This window comes from Oryctolagus cuniculus, chromosome 5 (genome assembly GCF_964237555.1).
Source record: "Oryctolagus cuniculus chromosome 5, mOryCun1.1, whole genome shotgun sequence".
Lineage (NCBI taxonomy): Eukaryota > Metazoa > Chordata > Mammalia > Lagomorpha > Leporidae > Oryctolagus > Oryctolagus cuniculus.
This window is the reverse complement of record NC_091436.1, coordinates 35644212-35663787: the sequence shown is the minus strand read 5'-3', so window position 1 is coordinate 35663787 and position 19576 is coordinate 35644212. Positions and strand designations below refer to the sequence as shown.

The window sequence follows — 19576 nt, the reverse complement described above, 5'->3', positions numbered from 1 at the left end:
CAGAAACCACAAAGTGTACTCTATTATTTCATAGATTTAATTAGAGTAAACTAGGGACCAATGTAAGTTATAGTGAAGGAAATTTTTTTTTTCTTTTCTTCATACTATTTGTTGAACTTTACTTAGTGTAGGGTTAATCTTATAACTATAAAGTAAACTGAAAATAGATCTTTGTAAAAATTAAGAGTGGGAACTGGAGAGAAGTAAGAAGAGTAGGAGTGTGGGCAGGAGGGTGGATTCAATAGGATTTTCCTACTGAATCACTGTGTTCCTGAATCTATATTTGAAATGCATGAAATTTGGGTAACTTAAATAAAATTTTTAAAAAAGAAAAAAGAACTTGAAAGTTACTGTCAGCCATCAGGGTTTGTAGAAATTCAGTGGTACTTTATTGCTCTTTGGGCTCTGTCTTGGACTATAATTCCAAGGTCCGTCATCTGTTGCATCTCCCCTTCTCTTATGGATTCTAAATTTGTTTCTTTGTCCTCAGTATTCTCAATTCCTCTCATTTTATTTGCTGCAAAAATTCAACTCTGTTTTTGTTATGTCCTTGCTATCCAATCTGTGTTCAAAGAACTATACATTTTTAAAAAGATTTATTTATTTATTTGAAAGTCAGAGTTACACAGAGAGAGGAGAGGCAGAAGCAGAGAGAGAGAGAGAGAGAGAGAGAGAGAGAGAGAGGTCTTCCATCTGCTGGTTCACTCCCCACATGGCTGCAGCAGCTGGAGCTGTGCTGATTTGAAGCCAGGAGCCAGGAGCTTCTTCTGGGTCTCCCGTGCGGGTGCAGGGGCCCAAGGACTTGGGCCAATTTCTGCTGCTTTTCCAGGCCATAGCAGAGAGCTGGATTGGAAGTGGAGCAGCCAGGACTCGAACCGGTGCCCATATGGGATGCTGGTACTGCGGGCTGCAGCTTTACCTGCTACGCCACAGTGCCAGCCCCAAGAACTATACATTTTTTTAGAACTATGCTTTTTTAACCCAAAAACACATTGAAAGATGTCAATAGTTGTATTTTTATGAGACACATCATCTGCATCACTAATTGTTTCTAATACAATTGGCACATAAATATGTTTATGGACTTAGACTATGATATACAGTATACATATAGACATCCATTTGATGAACTTCTTTTCCATTTTTCATCTGTAGTAACTTGGTAAATGGGTGAATTTTCTGTTATCAATAATCTCTCACAAGTCCTTGATGACTGAATATTATAGATGTAGTTTATGAAAGATAATAAGAAAAGTAAAGTCAATATTTTAGGACGAACGTTATACTTAAGGTTAGAATAATCATTTTCAAACCCTATTTTCCTTCCCCACTGTGGTAACTTTGCCAGATCACTTCATTGCTCTGAGTCTCTTTCCTTGCCTATAGGCTTCCTCTGTGGGATCCGATTGAAATTGTGCCTTAAAACATACACTTTTTAACTGTCTCTGTTTTACTATGTGAGTTGTGGAGACCATTACCATTATGTTCTTCACCATCTAAACTATAGAAATCTCTTTTCTCTAGCAAAATGTTCAAAGGTAGGCTATTCACAAGAACATCTTTGCCAGTGTTTCATGATTAACTTGAAGTAACTACATAGAACACAAACTATACTTTAGTCCACTTAATAACAAAGAAGAAACAGATATTCTGTTTCTTATTCATTATGTTATCATACAACATTGAAATGATACTATTAAAAAATAGAGGTCAATCCTCAATTTATTTAGAGACATTTAATGTTCTCTCTTTTATTTGAGTGTATAGAATATTGTACTTATTTCCTCTAATGTAATGAATATGAACAAATATTTATCCCCATATAAGAGAGTGAGTATAATTCTATTTGGATAATTTAATTGTTTCAAGGTTAATATATTGGGTTGTAATATGGTATGCCTGGAAAGCTGGTTTGTGATCAATACAGTTTTTTAGTCTCCATTATCCAAATTAATGTTTCAATGGATGTCTGAATTTCAAAAGGATTCTTTAAGTGGTCAGAGACATAATTATGCTGCTGATTTGATTATATGTATGAGTGATCTCTTAGGGTGGTGATAAATGAAATCATTGATTAATGCTAGCACTCTGACCTAGAGAAAATACATTTCAAGCTGTATGCAAAGAATTTCATTTAGGTTTGCCATGCAATATTCTAAGGCCTTGGTTTGAGATTGAACTTGAAATAAATCACTACCTCTTCTGAGGTCCTTAGAGAGAAATAGTAGGAAGGTATCTACACACACATATGTACCCAAAGACACTTTTTATATATTAATTATAAATATTAATTACTAATTATAATTAATTATAAATATTAATTATAAATAACATGGATTTATATATGTATATTATATAAATTAAATATATGCATACATTTTCTGTCTTTATCCTTATAAAATTACAATTATAGGGACCATCCCAGTGGTGCAGCTGGTAACTACCACCTTTGATGTTGGCATCCCATATGGAGGCAAGGTCAAGTTCTGGCTGCTCCACTTCTGGTCCAGCTTTCTGCTAATGCACCTTGGAAAATAGTGGAAGATGGCCCAAGAACTTGAACCATTGACACCATGTGGGAGACTTGGATAGAATTTCAGGCTCCTGCCTACTGCCTGACCCAGTCTGGGGTGTTGTAGCCACTTGGGGAGTGAACCAGTGGATGAAAGATCTCTATTTCTCTTATGTCTTTCCCTCTGTCTCTGTAACTTTGCCTTTCAAATAAATAAATCTTAAAAATTAAAATTTCAATTATAATTTAGATATTTACATTCTCTTTTTATAGAAAGCTTTTATTTAATAGATATAAATTTTACAAGTACAACTTTTGGATTATAGTAGTTCTTCCCCCCATACCTGCCCTCCCACCCTCAAACTGTCCCGTTCCTACTCCCTTTCCCATCGCATTCTTCATTAAGATTCATTTTTAATTATCTTTATATACAGAAGATCAGCTGTACACTAAGTAAAGATTTCAACAGTTTGCACCCACACAGACACACAAAGAAGACTAGTTTTACCTTTAATTCTCATAGTATAACACATTAGGGACAAAGGGCCCACATGGGGAGCAAGGCACAGTGACTCCCGTTGTTAATTTAACCATTGACACTTATTTATGACGTCAGTGATCACCCGAGGCTCTTGTCATGAGCTGCCAAGGCTATGGAAGCCTCTTGAGTTCACAAACTCTGACATTATTTAGTCAAGACAATAATCAAAAAATTCTCTCCTCCCTTCAGAGAAAGGTACCTCCTTCTTTGATGGCTCCTTCTTTCCATCGGGATCTCACTCACAGAGATCTTTCCTGTAGGTCATTTTTTGCCACAGTGTACCTGAAGCAGTAAGTGAAGGAAGAAGGAAGGACACCAAGTCAGAGTTGAGGAGGAACCACAACCTGGATGCCTTGCTTGGGACTTTCGCTTTCACTCTGAGGAAGGAGAGCACCCTTTAGGAGGTTTGGAACATTTCTGGGACTTAGATTTCAGGTGGAGATAGACTGAAGGTCTGGGAGATCAGTTAGGAGGGTATTGTAGTTCAGGCATGAGGTGTTGGTGGCTTGGGCTAGTGCAGAAAGTGTGGAAGTGAGAGTGGTAGGATTCTGGATCTGTTTCAAAGATAGAGCTAACAAGGTAAGCTGCTGGGTAGGATGTGGGCTGTGAAGAGAAGGAGGGTCGGGGATGATCAAGTTTTTGCTCATAAGAAACATGATGAGGAAACTCTTCAGGGTGGAAGATTGGGAAGGAAATCAGTAGTGCTCATTTTGTGCAATGTGGAGTTGGTATGTTTTTTTCTTTCCTTCCTAGCACATTTAATGTTTTCTTCTTTTTAATTTACCACTTGTCATCTTTCAGGTTTCAATTTATCTTCATGAGGATAGATAATTGTATTGTTTGAAGCTTCTATATTTTTGATTTTTATCATTTAGCCTATAAGATTTGTTGCTGTTGTCATCGAATCTATCAATTAACAAGATAAATGCATTAACATCTCACACCATGATGGTGGAAGATTTAAGTGTTTGCCTTATACTTCTATCTGGTTTTGTTTTATATGTTATACTGTTGGATGCATACACTTACAGAGTTGTTCTCTCTTCATGATGAATCAGATTTTTCTCAATATATAATGATGCTCTTTATCAAATGCCCTTTGCTTCAAAGTCTGTTTTGCTTTTTTTTTTAAATCAGTCTAGTGACAAATAACATTCTTTTGGTTATCATTTGTGTTTTTGTTTTTGATTTCATTCTGTGTTGACCTTTATTTGTGGGAATCCTGTGGGGCCTGCATGTAGAATATGTTCTTCCAAAGAGAGTTTGTGTTTGTTCTTGCCAGATGTCTAGAAAACCTATCATCTGGGGTAAATTTAAACTAAATTTTGATTTTTGGATTATTTTTTGGCTATGCAGATAGCATGGATTTTGATACCAGCTTCAGTGATTGTGGGCTTGTGGTTAGCAATTCTCAGGAAAGCATTTTCTTCTTTTTCCCCCTCTGTCTGAATTAAGATCAAGACAGACTTGTTTCTTCATCATTGCCTTCAGAAAGATGGAGTCTTTTCTACTTCGTCTGTGGGAGTGCAACCCTCATTGTGGTGTGGGTATCCTCGATTTTAATATTTCACCCTCTTTGGACTCTGGTTTTGCCTCACCAAAACCCAAGTGTGACTTTACTGGGGAATGACTCCAGAGCAGACTTGACCAATGCTCACTAACGCTGAAGAATTTTCAAGTATTTTCTTTCTTTCTTTCTTTCTTTCTTTCTTTCTTTCTTTCTTTCTTTCTTTCTTTCTTTCTTTCTTTCTTTCTTTCTTTCTTTCTTTCCTCTCTCTCTCTCTCTTTCTTTCTTTCTTTCTTTCCTTTCTCTTTCTTTCTTTCTTTCTTTCCTTTCTCTTTCTTTCTTTCTTTCTCTTTCCCCCTTCCCTTCCCTTCCCTTCCCTTCCCTTCCCTTCCCTTCCCTTCCCTTCCCTTCCCTTCCCTTCCCTTCCCTTCCCTTCCTCTGAAGTAATCTCTTACTCTCCTGACACCTCAGCTTTTCTTTGAAAGCTGTAAGTTTGATGCAGCATTTTGACATCTTTTATACTCAGAAGGATTTTTCTGAACATCTTCTCCACAGTAGTTCTTGTTGTCATGTAAGATCGTAAACGCATGAGAGTTTGAGGTCAGTCCTGGCATTGTGGTGTCTGTTCGCCAGTTTGGAGGAACATATACCTTCAGGCTGTGCAAGGATCCTGTTCATTACAACTTTTCCCTCAGTGGTTTTAACATTCGCTGATGGTTATTGCCTGAATTAGTTTTATACTGAAAGCTGTAATTCTTTTATTTCTTCTACATATATTATTTGACATTTTTATGTAAAAAAAGAACTTTCTCCTTTTAAATAACTACCCCTTTTCTTGTATTGCGGTCTCGTGTATCATTTTTTACTTCAACACGTTCTAATCTTTCACCACCATAACACGTTTTTTTCTTTTTTTCTAGGAATTTATTAGTACATTAGATTCTCAGGGTCACAGAAAGTGCATGATAATTGCTATAACACAAGTCTCATCAATTCTCTTGTTAATGTGATATTAATACAAAGAGAACAGAAATTGTGCTGAATTTGTTAGTGGGAGTGCTTTCAGCCATCTCCTCTCCTCTTGCCATGCCTCACTTAAGTGTTTGAGTCTGGTTTTTTTTTTTTTTTTTCTTCAGTAAGATGTCTCGAGCTTATTGTATGTTTTCATGCTCCAGATCTGGAATCAGTCAGTTTGTCTGAGGAGCCCTGCTTCTTTTGATGGGAAATGGCATTTATAAGACAAGATCAGAGTTCCAGATGTACTGTTTGCTACTAAATGTCTTTTTGTTTAGGCTCTTTCAGTCGAAAGAATTAGATAATCTATTTTTATTGTCAGTTTGCAGCGGTTATTTACTGTGAAAAAAAACAGTGTCAGAAATGGTATCATAGTGATGACTAGTCATCAAGTTCTTGAATATACTGGTTGTTTAACCTTGCACAGTTCACCTGATTCATGTGCTTTCTTCATTCCCACATATCCATTCTTCAGGAACTAGTTTTTTTTTTTTTTTAATAAGCCAATGTTTACTCTCATATTAATTACAGATATTTATATAAAATATACTATAGCTTGGTTTGTTCTAGGACTGCTGCATTCTCAGTTTGGCTGCAGCCATTTTTCAGCAGTACTTTGATTGACAGAAGTGTTGGAATAACAGACTATCATGAGTACCTTCTCAGAAAGTAGCCTCTTAAAACTTTTTAATGGGCTCAATGGTTAGATCTTTAGCACAACTTCTCTGCTTGCTTTTTATATTTTGTCTGCCAATTATTTTTCCAGTGCTTATAAAATTAAAAGAAAAGTTTTCACAGAATTCTAAGAAACATCTTGCCTAAGGCCAACTCTAGCCAGGCCTTGACTTTTCATACCATATGTTTCATATTTTACACACTTTTGACTGTAATGAGACTGGCATATCCATGTGAGTCACGCTGATGAATAGGATGTGTGTTTGTGTTTATGCTCTGTTGAGGGCTTTTGGAACATGTGTAATTATAATCATAAGAGTCTATTACACCATCTTGATAAGGAACTTTAAATATGTAAGCTATTCATTATAAAAAAGAAACCCTTTACAGAGAATTTCCTTAAGGAAAACATGATGGATGAATGTTTATCTTTTAAACATTATACGATTGTATTAATAACACATGATGAAAATTCTAACCACCATTGTCTTTGGCTGTGAGTTTTTTCCATTATGTATATCTTGAATTTACAGGTTTTCCCTTGATGTGCCAAGTAATTTTTAGTATTAATAAGATTTTAATGGATTCCTCTGTGATTTTTAAAAAAATTTTTGTGTTTGTGACAAAAGCAATATTCTGGTAGAGAATATATGAAAATAGGAGTTGCACCCATGATAACAATAGCTACCATTTATCCAGCAGTTACTATCAGTCCCTCTGTTAAGTCTTCTTAATATTCACATAACCATATAAAGTAAAGCATGTACTATATTTGTATTTTGTTTTGTCAGTGAGGACATCTGAAACTTAGAGATGTTGAATGACTTGCACAATGTAATAGATAGAGCCAGTAAATGGTGGAGCTGGGCTTTGAACTTGCCTTTAGAATCTGAGTTCATAGCCATTATATTGCACCTGATTTCTTATTTTGCTGATTGTTGATACACTCATTCACATGATACAGTTTGGGCTGGTGTGCAGTTTGGATGAGGAAATGTGCTATCTGCTAGAGGCAGAAAATGAATATGACATGTACCTCTGTGTGAAGGAGTTCATGACTACTGGTGAATCTGCTTGGGATTGAGTGGTGAAGCATCAGGTTGAATTCTTGGAGGAGTGATGTTTAGGCTTAACTGGCCTAAGAAGGAAAGACGTTATTCTAGAAAGTGATGACAGCAAAGCAAAAGGACTCACAGGCTAAATTTTGGAAAGCCTTGTGTGGGGAGCAATCCGGACTAGACTAAGTTACTCGAATTAGGACTTATTCTATGCATCTGCTTTCCCACAATATGGCGCTGGGAGAGAAGTAAACAGCTTCCGCACAGCTGCCTCCAGTTCAACTAATAAACTGTAGGACTTGCTCCTGATTGGAGGAGAGCGGCGTGCTCGGCGTGTGGGCAGCCGAGTTAGGATTGGCGGAGGAGGACTATAAAGGAGGAGAGAGACGGCATGCATCAGGAACATCTATGGGGAACATCTAAGGGAACCCGTGCAGCCCCCGAGAGAACCGGCCGGCGGTGTGCCGCTCCCCTGCGGAAGTGGGGAATGCGGCCAGGGGGAACTGCCCTTCCACGGAGGTGGAAGGGATAGTAGCCAACCCGGGAAGAACCAGCAGCAAACCCGGGGAGGGCCGAGCAGACAGAAAGAACAGCGCAGGGTCCTGTGTTGCTCCTCCACGAAGAGGGGGAGCGACATAATGGTGCCGTGACTCGGATAGGAAACCTAGGGCGGATAGGAAACATGACTTGGATAGGAAACCTGACTCGGATAGGAAACTTAGGACGGATATGAAACTTAGGAGGGAAGAAACGGGAAGAACTAGGGAAAATATCGGAGAGAGAAACTAGCAAACAGCCTAGGGAAAATACCGGAGAGAGAGAGACTAGCAAACAGCCTAGGGAAAAGCCGGACGAAAAGGGTACCGGAAGAAGCTATTGAAAGCCTAGGCATAGATTCGGATACGGACTACGGGGGGAAGCTGGGAGAAATCTCTAAGGTCGAAAGCGAAAGTGAAACCTAGAACAAACTCGGATGCGGACTGTGGGGAGAGGCCAGGAGAAATGAGGGAGGAGTATTGTTGGAGGAAGGCTTAGGGAAACATACCAGGTAGAGAAAAGTGTTAGGGAAATTGAAGCCGTGGGGGGCAGGCCAAGGCGGACACGAAAGCCACTTTGGGATTCTCAAGTTAGCCCGGGAATAGGGGGCGAAAAGTTGAAACCAGAAGCTGAAACGTGAGCCTGGTTGGGATCCGTCTGATTAGCCCGGGGAGCAAAGGACGGGAAGCCAAATCGTGGGGCGGAGACGTATGCTGGGTTGAATTCGCCAGGCTAGCCCGGGGAACTTAGATTGAATGCTAGTGGCGGACACGTAAGCTACGCTGTGTTACTCCCGGAAGCCGCCGCGTGCAGAGAGAGCACGGGGCATGAATAGATAGGGAATGGGGCTGGCGCGAGGCCGTGGTGCAGACGCGAAGGGCGTGGAGACCGCGGAGCGCGCGAAGCCAAGCCGCGCAAAGCTGGGAAGCTGCGCAGATGAGAGAGACGCGGGCTGAAGCGGCTCAGAGCCGGAAAGCTGCCGAGAAGCAGCCTCGGGGCGGCGCAGCCGGGAAGCCGCGGGGATAAGAATGAGAGCGGGAAGCTGTGGGGATAAGAGAAATAGAAGTTTAGAAGCAAAGTGAAAGAAATAGGAATGCTGGAAGATAGAAGTAAAATGGGAGAAATAGGAATGCCCGGAGATAGAGAAATAGAGAAATAGAAAGGCCTCCCTACAACACTGCAATGTGAGAGCTTGGATTCGGTCTGCCTGATTAAGTGAGGCGATGAGCACCTGGGCGGCTAGCAGCTTATGCGCCGCAGGTCACCGAAGACAGGCACGAATTAACATCAGTAAGGCTTCCCCACAATGTAACAACTAGGAGGCTTGGATTCGGTCTGCCTGATTTAAGGCGGTAAGCACCAGCAAGCAGCTCGACCAAAGCATGAGCTGCAGGTCACCGAAGATAGGCACAAACCAACACTAATAAGTCTCCCCCACAATACGGCAATGAGAAGGCTTGGATTCGGTTTGCCTGATAGGTTTTGTAAGCACCTGCAGGCAGTTCTAGCAGAGCAGAGCATGCGCTGCAGGGCACCGAACACAGGCACGCATCAGCGCCTAAAAACCTCCTCACAACATGGCGAAGAGAGGACCCGGATTCGGTTTGCCTGATTGATAGGACTTGTAAGAGCCTGTGGCAACTCTAGCAAGTAGAGTAGAGTGTGTGCCGCGGGACACCGAAGACAGGCGCGTATCAACGCTAAAAAATAAAAAGAAAGGGGGATCTGTGGGGAGCAATCCGGACTAGACTAAGTTACTCGAATTAGGACTTATTCTATGCATCTGCTCTCCCACAATATGGCGCTGGGAGAGAAGTAAACAGCTTCCGCACAGCTGCCTCCAGTTCAACTAATAAACTGTAGGACTTGCTCCTGATTGGAGGAGAGCGGCGTGCTCGGCGTGTGGGCAGCCGAGTTAGGATTGGCGGAGGAGGACTATAAAGGAGGAGAGAGACGGCATGCATCAGGAACATCTATGGGGAACATCTAAGGGAACCCGTGCAGCCCCCGAGAGAACCGGCCGGCGGTGTGCCGCTCCCCTGCGGAAGTGGGGAATGCGGCCAGGGGGAACTGCCCTTCCACGGAGGTGGAAGGGATAGTAGCCAACCCGGGAAGAACCAGCAGCAAACCCGGGGAGGGCCGAGCAGACAGAAAGAACAGCGCAGGGTCCTGTGTTGCTCCTCCACGAAGAGGGGGAGCGACACCTTGGATGCCTAGTGAAGGAGTTTTGGGTTCTACAGTGCGAAGTGTGGGGAAGCATCCAAAGAGTGTAAACAGTAATAGAATTAGGTTTTTCTAATGGAAATTTCTTTAACTATGGTACAAATATTGTTACCTTGTGAAGCAAGACTGAAGGCTATCAGAACTCCATGACTAAAGTCCTTATGTGAAAAGGGTACGATAAAAAGGTTTGAATGCCTTAGATTTCAGTGTAATGCAGCAGTTTAGTACACGGAGTTGGTTTCGGACTTAAGTGTTCTTATGCACAAAAGTTAATCATTTTTAATAGTTTATTCAGTAAATAATTGTGTCACAATTGAATAAGTTGGGAACTTACTCACCCGGAAACTTTGATATTTACAAACAAAATTATTCATAGCAAATGGCTAGTCATGCACGTTTTAACTTGTAGCCTAGCTGTGAGCTTCCGCAGTCAAGTTAAGACTATTATGGGCCTGGCTTTGTGACACCAGCATCCCTAATGAGCATTGACTATGAGTCCAAGCTATTCTCCTTTCAATCCAGCTCTTTGGTAGTGCACATGGGAAAGCAGTAGAACTTGGTCCAAATACTTAGGCCTCTGTAACCCACGTAGGAGACTGGATGGGGATCCAGGCTCCTCCTTGCTTTCTCCTGGACCATCCCTGGCCGTTGAAGACATTTGAGGAGTGAGCCAGCTAATGAAAGATCTCTCTCTCTCTCTCTGTCTCTTTCTCTCTGTGAGTGTGTGCCTCTCCCTCTCTCTCTTTCTCTCTGATTTTCAAATACATAAATGATAAATCTTTTTAAAAACAGTTAAGACTTTCAATAAAATATATATGTACTGCCCATAAATACACACATGTTTATACAAGAACTCACTATTTAACTACTTATATTAAATAGCATGTTGATATACATTTTAAAATTAAGATCTTAAATCTTCATTAACAGATGATATCATTATTATAAGATGACAATAAATTTTGAAAAGCTTATGGAATTTAAAAATTTGTTATATTCAAGAAGTACTACATCAACACCAGTCACAGATAAAAGATTTATATCATTACGCTAATATAGAGGTTTGCAGACTTTTTTCCATAATGAGACAGAAAGCCAGTACTCATATTTCATACTTTATGGGCCATACAATGTCTGTTGCAGTTGCTTGGCTCTGCCATTGTGAGGTAAAAGCAGTCATGGCCAATACATACATGAATAAATGTGTATGTATCCTAATAAATCTTTATTTACAACCCAAGTTTCAGGATGGATTTGGTGTATAGACTATAGTGTGTTTATCACTGCTTTTTAGCTTTCTTTGTGTGGTTGTCTTTTTTTAATCTTAATTTAACTAATTAAATTTACTAATTGACCCTAAACAATATCGTGATTCCAGTGGAAGCTTGGTATAAGCACATTGATATTCAGTGTGTTGCAAAGGTTTTTTTCACCTGGTGAAGTACACTAATTTTATATTTTGTAGAACTAAGATATATTAATTTATTTTAACTTTTATGCTTTCTCCCCATTTGCACTTTAAGGGACATTTCTGGGTCTGTTCTTTGTAGTTATTTCAGATGTTCCCTTAACCAGAGAGACAGTCCTACCAAAAAGGCAACTGGAGTCCAGTGCCAGAGCTAGACCAGTGCTTTAATACTTCCTAGCTAGTGTTATAATACTGGAGAGACCAGTGTTTATGCCCTCCCTCCCTACTTTCTCCAACATGTGACTGTGGCTGGGCTCCCTCCTTCCTCTTCTTTCTGTCTTTCCTTGTTTCTGAGGTTGATTATAGAGATTTTGGTGTGAAAACATCAAATTATTTGAATCCATATAACTGGATGGAGAATTGGAATATTTGACTTTAATCTTTTAGTACTTAGTCTAGATGAGTATTTTTTCTTATTATATAAAATACAAATGTTCTAATATCACCAGTTCTTCTAGTTTTGACCAAATTCACTTTTTTCTTTATCACCCCAACCTGAAGTGATGCCTCATGTGGCACAATTCTGGTGGTACTTTATTGATATAACTCATATGGCATTTCTATGGCATTAATTTTCATATATGAGATTATTAGTATTGTTAACTCCTGGTTAGAGGTGAGAGTGGGCTGGTTAGAGGTGAGAGTGGGCTGGCTTCTGCACTCAGGTTGGCAAAAATGTGCCTCTTTCCTTTTCATTGTGTTGACAGAGTCTAACGCAATATGTCACACACAAAAGGGTCAAATAAGTATGTGTTAAAGAATGAATGCATGGGTATTCCCTGCAAGGAACAGTTTGATAAATATGATATTGTTAGTAGCATACCATAGCCTAAACACATAAACTTCCTCTAGTGGGTTTCTGTAGCCATTATTCACTTCAAATATAATTGAAAAAATCAATCTTGTGCTAAGTATTAATTTAGATTCTGGGGATATACATGATTTTTTGTTTACTATATAATTTTTAGTGGGGAAGACAAACAGTAAGAAATTATTTTAATAAAGATTAGTCCTTGTAACACAGTGGAATAAACTACCACTGCTTAGGACACTTGCATTCCATATGAGAGTGCCTGGGATGGAGTTCTCACTCTGCTTCCTGCTGTTGTGCCTAGGCGGCAGTGGATGATGGCACAAGTACTTGGGTTCCTGCCATCCACATGGAAGACCTGGCTGGAATTTGACTCCTGGTTTTGATCTGGCTCAGCCCCAGCTGCTCCAGGCATTTGGAGAGTGAACCAGCAGATGGTAGCTCTGTCTATCTCTTCCTCTGTCTCCCTCTTACTCTACCTTTCTACCTTTCAAATCAATTACCATGTTCACAGTATTGTAGAGTCCAGAGAAGGGCATCTACTCAAGAATTTTGATTTGGGGAAGTTGACCATCTTTTCCTTCTCCACATTCACAGCCAACTTGAGTGCAGGCAAGCTGGGGATATAGCAGAGCAGGGCACCTAGGCTGAAGGACTAGCATTAGCAGGAGGAGACAGTGTGGCATACCTCAGGAATCACAAGCAGGTCTATGTTGCTGGATTGGAAAATGGGTTTGGAGAAACCTGCCAGGGTCAGGTCCTGGAAGGTTATGTGTTTCAGAGAGGGAACCTTGAACTTAGGAGAGGTAGTGTAGCATAGTGGTCTTGAGTGTGGGTTTAGGTTCTGCCTCTACATTTCACTGAATGTTTAGACAACAATTTGATTTTTCTCTCTTTTTTTTTTTTCTTTTGACAGGCAGAATGGATAGTGAGAGAGACAGAGAGAAAGGTCTTCCTTTTGCCGTTGGTTCACCCTCCAATGGCTGCCGTGGCCGGCGCGTTGCGGCCAGCGTACTGTGCTGATCCGATGGCAGGAGCCAGGTACTTATCCTGGTCCCCATGGGGTGCAGGGCCCAAGTACTTGGGCCATCCTCCACTGCACTTCCCTGGCCACAGCAGAGAGCTGGCCAGGAAGAGGGGCAACCTGGACAGAATCCGGTACCCCGACAGGGACTAGAACCCGGTGTGCCGGCGCCGCAAGGCGGAGGATTAGCCTAGTGAGCCGCGGCGCCGGCCTTGATTTTTCTCTCAACATGTAAAATTGTGACCCAAATGATAAATATCTTTTAGGGTTTGGTCATTCAACAGTTAATTTATGAATGCCTACTACATTTCAAGACTTCCTGGCTTGACAATGTAGCACTAAACACACGCACACACAAATCCCTATCATAAAGAGTTTACATTCTGGATAGAATTGAGAGCTAGACAATGAACGATATAGGTAAAAGATGTAGTGTAGTAAGTGACTAAAAAGGGTTGAAGATTGTAGGACCAGGTTAGGAGTTGAGAGGAAGAAAGTTGCAATTTTAAATAAAGTTATCAAGGTACCTCTTTAATATGGCAGTTGAGTAAAGAAAGACCTGAGAAATACAGAGGTCCCAATCACTGAGGGCATTTTGAGGAAGAGGTTTTCTGGTGGAAGGAACAGAAAATGTAAAGACCCCAAGACAGAACATGTGTATCGTATATGAGAAACATAAGCAGTCTGGTTGGAGCTGTGGAAAATAGGAGGTGAGATTTGAGTAGAAGTGGGGTCTAGATCTCTTTGTTGCCATCATAGGTCTTTGTTGGTCATTGTTAGGACTTGGAGTGAGATGAGACCATTACAAATAGTAACACAATCTGACTGTTTTTGATTGTTTGTTTGGTTAAAAATTATTTATTTATTTTGGAAAGTGAGGGAAAGCAAGTGAGTATGCAAGTCATTTGGTTCATTCTCTAAATTCCTGCAATGGCTAGAACTGGGCTGGAGCTAGAGATTCCTAACCAGAGCTAGGAATTCAATCCAGATCTTCCACATAGGTGGAGGTACTAATTACTTGAAGCATGAGTGCTACCTCCCAAGGTCTTCATTGGTAGATAGTTGGAGTGAGGAACCAAAGCTAGAAATAGAATCCAGGTACTCTGATGCAGGACATGAGCATCTTAGCTGTTAAGCTAAACATCATCGCCAATCTGACTGTTTTAACAAGAAACTTTTTCTGTCTTTTTTTGGGATATGAGAATACTTCAAAAAGATTGTGTGACAACGGAATGAAAAGATAAGTTCATTTTTATGCAAAATTTTTGAAATGGCTACATAGTTTATTCATAATATACATTTTCCACAGACTTGAAGACTCCTCATATGTATGAATGTTAAAAAATTTTGCATAAAAATTAAACATTTAAAAGTCATTTTCCACAAATGTCTTTAAGTCCCTATATGGTCTAGATAGGGTGGGAATAGAAGGAAGGCCAGTTAAAAGGCCATTGTTCAGGGATGGAGTGGTGAGAAATCATCTTTGTAAGGATTAAATAACTTGTAAATTTGCCTTGAATACTACCCAGCACATGCTAAGCAGTCAGTAAATGTTAGTTGCGGCTGGTTGGTAAAACCTCTGCCTACTCAGCAGAGAGGGTTTTGACACTAGCTTATTCTTGCACTTTCACTTGCTGAGCACACTGCCCTCCTCTCCGCTGATGAGCATGGTGACCTTGTCTTTTTCTGAAGTGAGTGAGAAAACGTATGTCTGTTACCAGCTGAGACGTGGCAGCCTCACTGAGAGCACTGTCACAGGAGTTAAGAAGAGGGACCAAGGTAGTCATTGCTACCGTTTCGCAGGAGCATTCACAGTGAGCCACTCTTGCAGGCCCCTCAGCATGTTTTCTCTTCCTCTCGGTAACCCAAGGTGGTAGCAATCCTTACAGCAGAGTCTAAATTACCAGTGAGGCCCTTGAGGAGGTTTAGTGTGTTCAACACTAAGGACAGTGTTAAAAAAAATAGGTGTGTCTTTTTCAACTAGGATGAATTGCCTCTTATCTATTCAACATTTTAAGTAGATTACTTAATTGAATAAAAATATAAAGAAACATTGGTGGACATATCTATGTAATATGTCATTATTCACAATTCTTAAGTAATAGTGATTATATAATGTTCCTAATAAACCTCTGTGTGTGTGTGTATGCCTTTTAACTGGCCTTCCTTCTACCCTCACCCTGTCTAGACCGTATAGGGACTTAAAGACATTTGTGGCAAATGACTTTTAAATGTTTATTTTTATGCAAAATTTTTTAACATTCATACATATGAGGAGTCTTCATCCAGTCTGTGGAAAATGCATATTATGAATGAACGATGCAGATATTTCAAAAATTTTGCATAAAACGTTCTTCCAGATGATGTGTCTGAGTGATCACAGAAAATTTTGGACCAATAATAATGCTTTCTCTGGTAGTTTTAATAATGCTGCAAAAATTCTGTGATGCCTCTGGGTCCTTTTCTTGCTACATAGATAGTGCAGTCATACAGTATGGTTATTATCACAAATCACAAACAAAGGGGACTGGAGCAAAAGAGGTGCAAGACTTGCCAAAAATATTTAAGTAGGTGAGTGGCAGACTGTATGATAACTCAGTGGGTGGGCTGTGGAGCCCATGTTCTTACAGAATAAAACATCAAAAGGCATTGTCACAGGCATATGGTCTTCCGAAGGACCTTATAGAGAGATCCTGATTTTGCATGTGAAGAAACTGAGGTTTTGATAAGTAGAAACACTTGATGAAGCCAGCTGCTGGTAGAGCAGTTACCATGATCTGTGTCCCTTGTTACTCAACACTCTTGGCTTTGACCCGGCCTAGCCCCGGCTGTTGTAGGCATCTGGCAAATGAAACAGCGGATGGAAAATCCCTCTATTGGTCTCCTTGCCTTTCAAATAAAATGATAAATAGATAAATGTATAATGCAAGTGCCAGTCGAGTAACAACCTTGAAAAACAGAATTGAATCTTTAATTTGAAGATCAGACTTGCATCTTTCAGTTGCTTTATATTTATATTAAAAATCATAAGCAGATTCTTTCATTTTGCATGCTTTTTAGCTACATTTAAGTAGTCATTTCTATAAATCAAATGTAAGGAATAAAATGTACCTTATTTATAACTCACATAAATTTAAATTGCTAAAGAACTGAACTTGACAAAGATCCTCAGTAGGAACTTTAGAAAAAAGTATCACATGCATTTAATACACCCTTTCCAACTGCTATAACAAAAGCAGGGAAAGATTTATGTACAAGAAAAACATTTTTTATTATTTTTTAGTGGGGCATTCATTGCACACACAGTAAGTGTTATAACCAAAACAAATACACAACTGGGACATTGTGTTTAAATTATCTTCTGTCATGTAGTATATAAACCAACAATAGTTTGAAATGTATTTAAGCCACCATCTGGGACAAGGCAAAGCCGTTCCAGGATCCAGCACATGATGAATGTGAGCTGAGTTTCATTAGGAGGCTTCTAGCACGTCTCTGCATCCTGAATCATTTCTTCCACGGTTGGAAAGAATTCCAACATCCGTCCTGGCTCCCTGAGGTTTCGAGTGTTTTTAATAGATCATGACATTTTTTTTTCTGGTCTCATAAAGAACTAAACCAATGAAGTTAAGCATTATTGCATTTAGATTTCCTTTATTCTAGAGAGATAAAGTTCAGATGTAAATGTCCCATCTGTTGAGAAAAGTTATTACTGGGACTGGACAGTTCTAAAAGAGCATATCTCCCCTTTGGAGATGACTCACCATAACTGTCAAAATAGCAAGTAGGTCTGTAGTCATGTGCATGTTTAAGTGCTAGGGGCTAGAGGTGGCTCAAACCTTCGTACTAACCTAGCATTCTAATCTGGACCTGTCTGGCATAAAATCATGTTGCAGTGCTTTCCTTTTAGGACACTGGGCTTGTTGCCTTCTCCCTATATATAAGCTCTCGCTAGTATTGGGCATGGCTCTAAGCACTTGATACAAAATATCTCATTTGTCTATAACAAGAGTCTATGAGTTAGATACTTTTATAATTGCCATTTTACCTAGGAGGAAATTGAGGGTCTGAAGGCTCCCTGACTTGCCTGGGATGGCACTTGGCTGAGTTCGCCTAAGATAACTGTTAATCTTCTGATTAAGTCCTCACAACAATGCAGACATTATCTCTAAACTCACAGGTGAAATAAGTAGAATCAAGAAGGTTAAGTAACTTCCTCACATCGTGTGTGTGTGTGTGTGTGTGTGTGCGTGTATAACAAATGGAAAAAGCAGGGGTCAAATCCAGGATTTCTGTTCCTAAATTCAATAATTTTAAAATAAAATACATTGATATATTGCCTCATTTTCTATTTCTTTTAAACATTTATTTGAAAGTCAGAGTTACACACAGAGAGAAGTAGAGGCAGAGAGAGACAGAGATGTCTTCCATCTGCTGGTTCACTCCCCAGTTGGCCGCAATGGCCAGAGCTGCGCTGATCCGAAGCCAGGAGCTAGAAGCCTCTTCCAGGTCTCCCTTGCGGGTGCAGGAGCCCAAGAGCTTGGGCCATCTTGTACTGGCCATAGTACAAGATTTCCCAGGCCATAGTAGAGATGGATCAGAAGTGGAGCATCTGGGTCTCGAACCCACACCCATATGGGAGGCCAGAACCTCAGGTGGAGGATTAATCTACTGTGTTGCAGCATTGGCCCTAACAATGATTTTTAATTCAGAGAGATTTTTAAATATAATTATGTATTCTATTATTTATTTGAGAGACAAAGAGAGAGCTGACATCCGCTCTCCAGATTCCCACAATGGCCAGGGTTGGTCTGGGCTGATGCTGGGGGGCAGGGACTCAGTGTAGGTCTCCCACATGGATGGAAGAGAGCTAACTGCTTACGCCATTATTGCTGGCCCTTAGAGGGCATGTTGGAAGGAAGCTCGAACTGGGAGCTGGGACTGGGACTCAGACCAAGGCACTTTGATGTGGGGATGCAGACATCTTATTCATCAGGCCAGTCCCACCCCTGGAGAAATTTGTTTTTCTTTTTTCGTGCCCAATAATCTTTTATTTAAATTAAATCAGATGAGTTTGCAAGATTACAATTATGGATATGATTTTTATAGCTATTAAACTTTTTATGTTTGGATTGGAATATCGTGTTTACTTCCTAAAATAAAATACAGCAAAAAAACCAATAAGCATAAAAAGAAGTTTTAACATCATATTTAAACAGATCTAAGTAAATTTTCTTTTTAAAAAAGACTTGCTTGTTTGTTTGAAAGGCATAGTTACAGAGAGACAGAGAGAAAGAGAGAGATGGAGAGATCTGCTGGTTCATTCCCCAAATGGCTGCAACAGCTGGGGCTGGGCCGATCTGAAGCCAGGAGCTTCTTTTGGGTCTCCCATGTGGGTACAGGGGCCCAAGGACTTGGACCATCTTCTGCTACTTTCTCAGGCCATAGCAGAGAGCTGGATTGGAAGTGGAGCAGCCAGGTCTTAAACCAGAGCCTATATGGGATGCTAATGTAGCAAGTGGAGGATTAACCTCCTATGCCACAGTGTCAGCCCTCAGTATATTAAGGTTTAAGTGAAATGTGATAATGGTTGTATGATGATCCAGAAGTAAAGTAGTTTTACTCTGGCCAAAACCTTGGAACTTACAAAAAAATATTTTTAAATAAACTCGGCAATACATTGCAACAGTCACTACTAGTTCTCTTACTATGTTAAAATTTTAACTTAAAAATTTAACTTAAATATATCAACATTTTAATGTAGAAATAATAATATAAATAAATAACATAAACAATATAAATAAATAAACCTATAAACACATTTAATATTTCCATTAAAATTTCTCTGATTTAAAGTCATGTGAGGGGGCCCGTGCTGTGGTGCAGTGGGTTAAAGCCCTGGCCTGCAGCACTGGCATCCCATATGGGTGCTGGTTAGAGTCCCAGCTGCTCTACTTCAGATCTAGTTCTCTGCTATAGCCTGGGAAAGCAGTGGAAGATGGCCCAAGCCCTTGGGCCCCTGTACCCACGTGGGAGAGCCTGGAAGAATCTCCTGGCTCCTGGCTCCTGACTTTGGATTGGTTCAGCTCTGGCCATTGTGGGCATTTGAGAAGTGAACCAGAGGCTGGAAGATCTCTCTCTCTCTCTCTCTCTCTCTCTCTCTGTGTGTGTGTGTGTGTGTGTGTGTGTGTCTACCTCTCTCTGAA

At 40.3% G+C, this 19576-nt stretch overlaps 1 protein-coding gene and 1 long non-coding RNA gene across 15 annotated transcripts in view; one reads left to right on the top strand and one right to left on the bottom strand.

The window, feature by feature from the left end:
* The window catches only part of EYA4 (EYA transcriptional coactivator and phosphatase 4), a 344532-nt gene that overhangs the window by 99101 nt on the left and 225855 nt on the right, over positions 1-19576 (top strand). The window lies entirely within an intron of this gene.
* LOC138849584 (uncharacterized) lies at positions 5884-17728 on the bottom strand. The gene is made up of 2 exons (XR_011388516.1): positions 10049-17728; positions 5884-7462 (listed from the first exon to the last, which is right to left on the bottom strand). It is a non-coding gene; the product is annotated as an uncharacterized lncRNA (long non-coding RNA).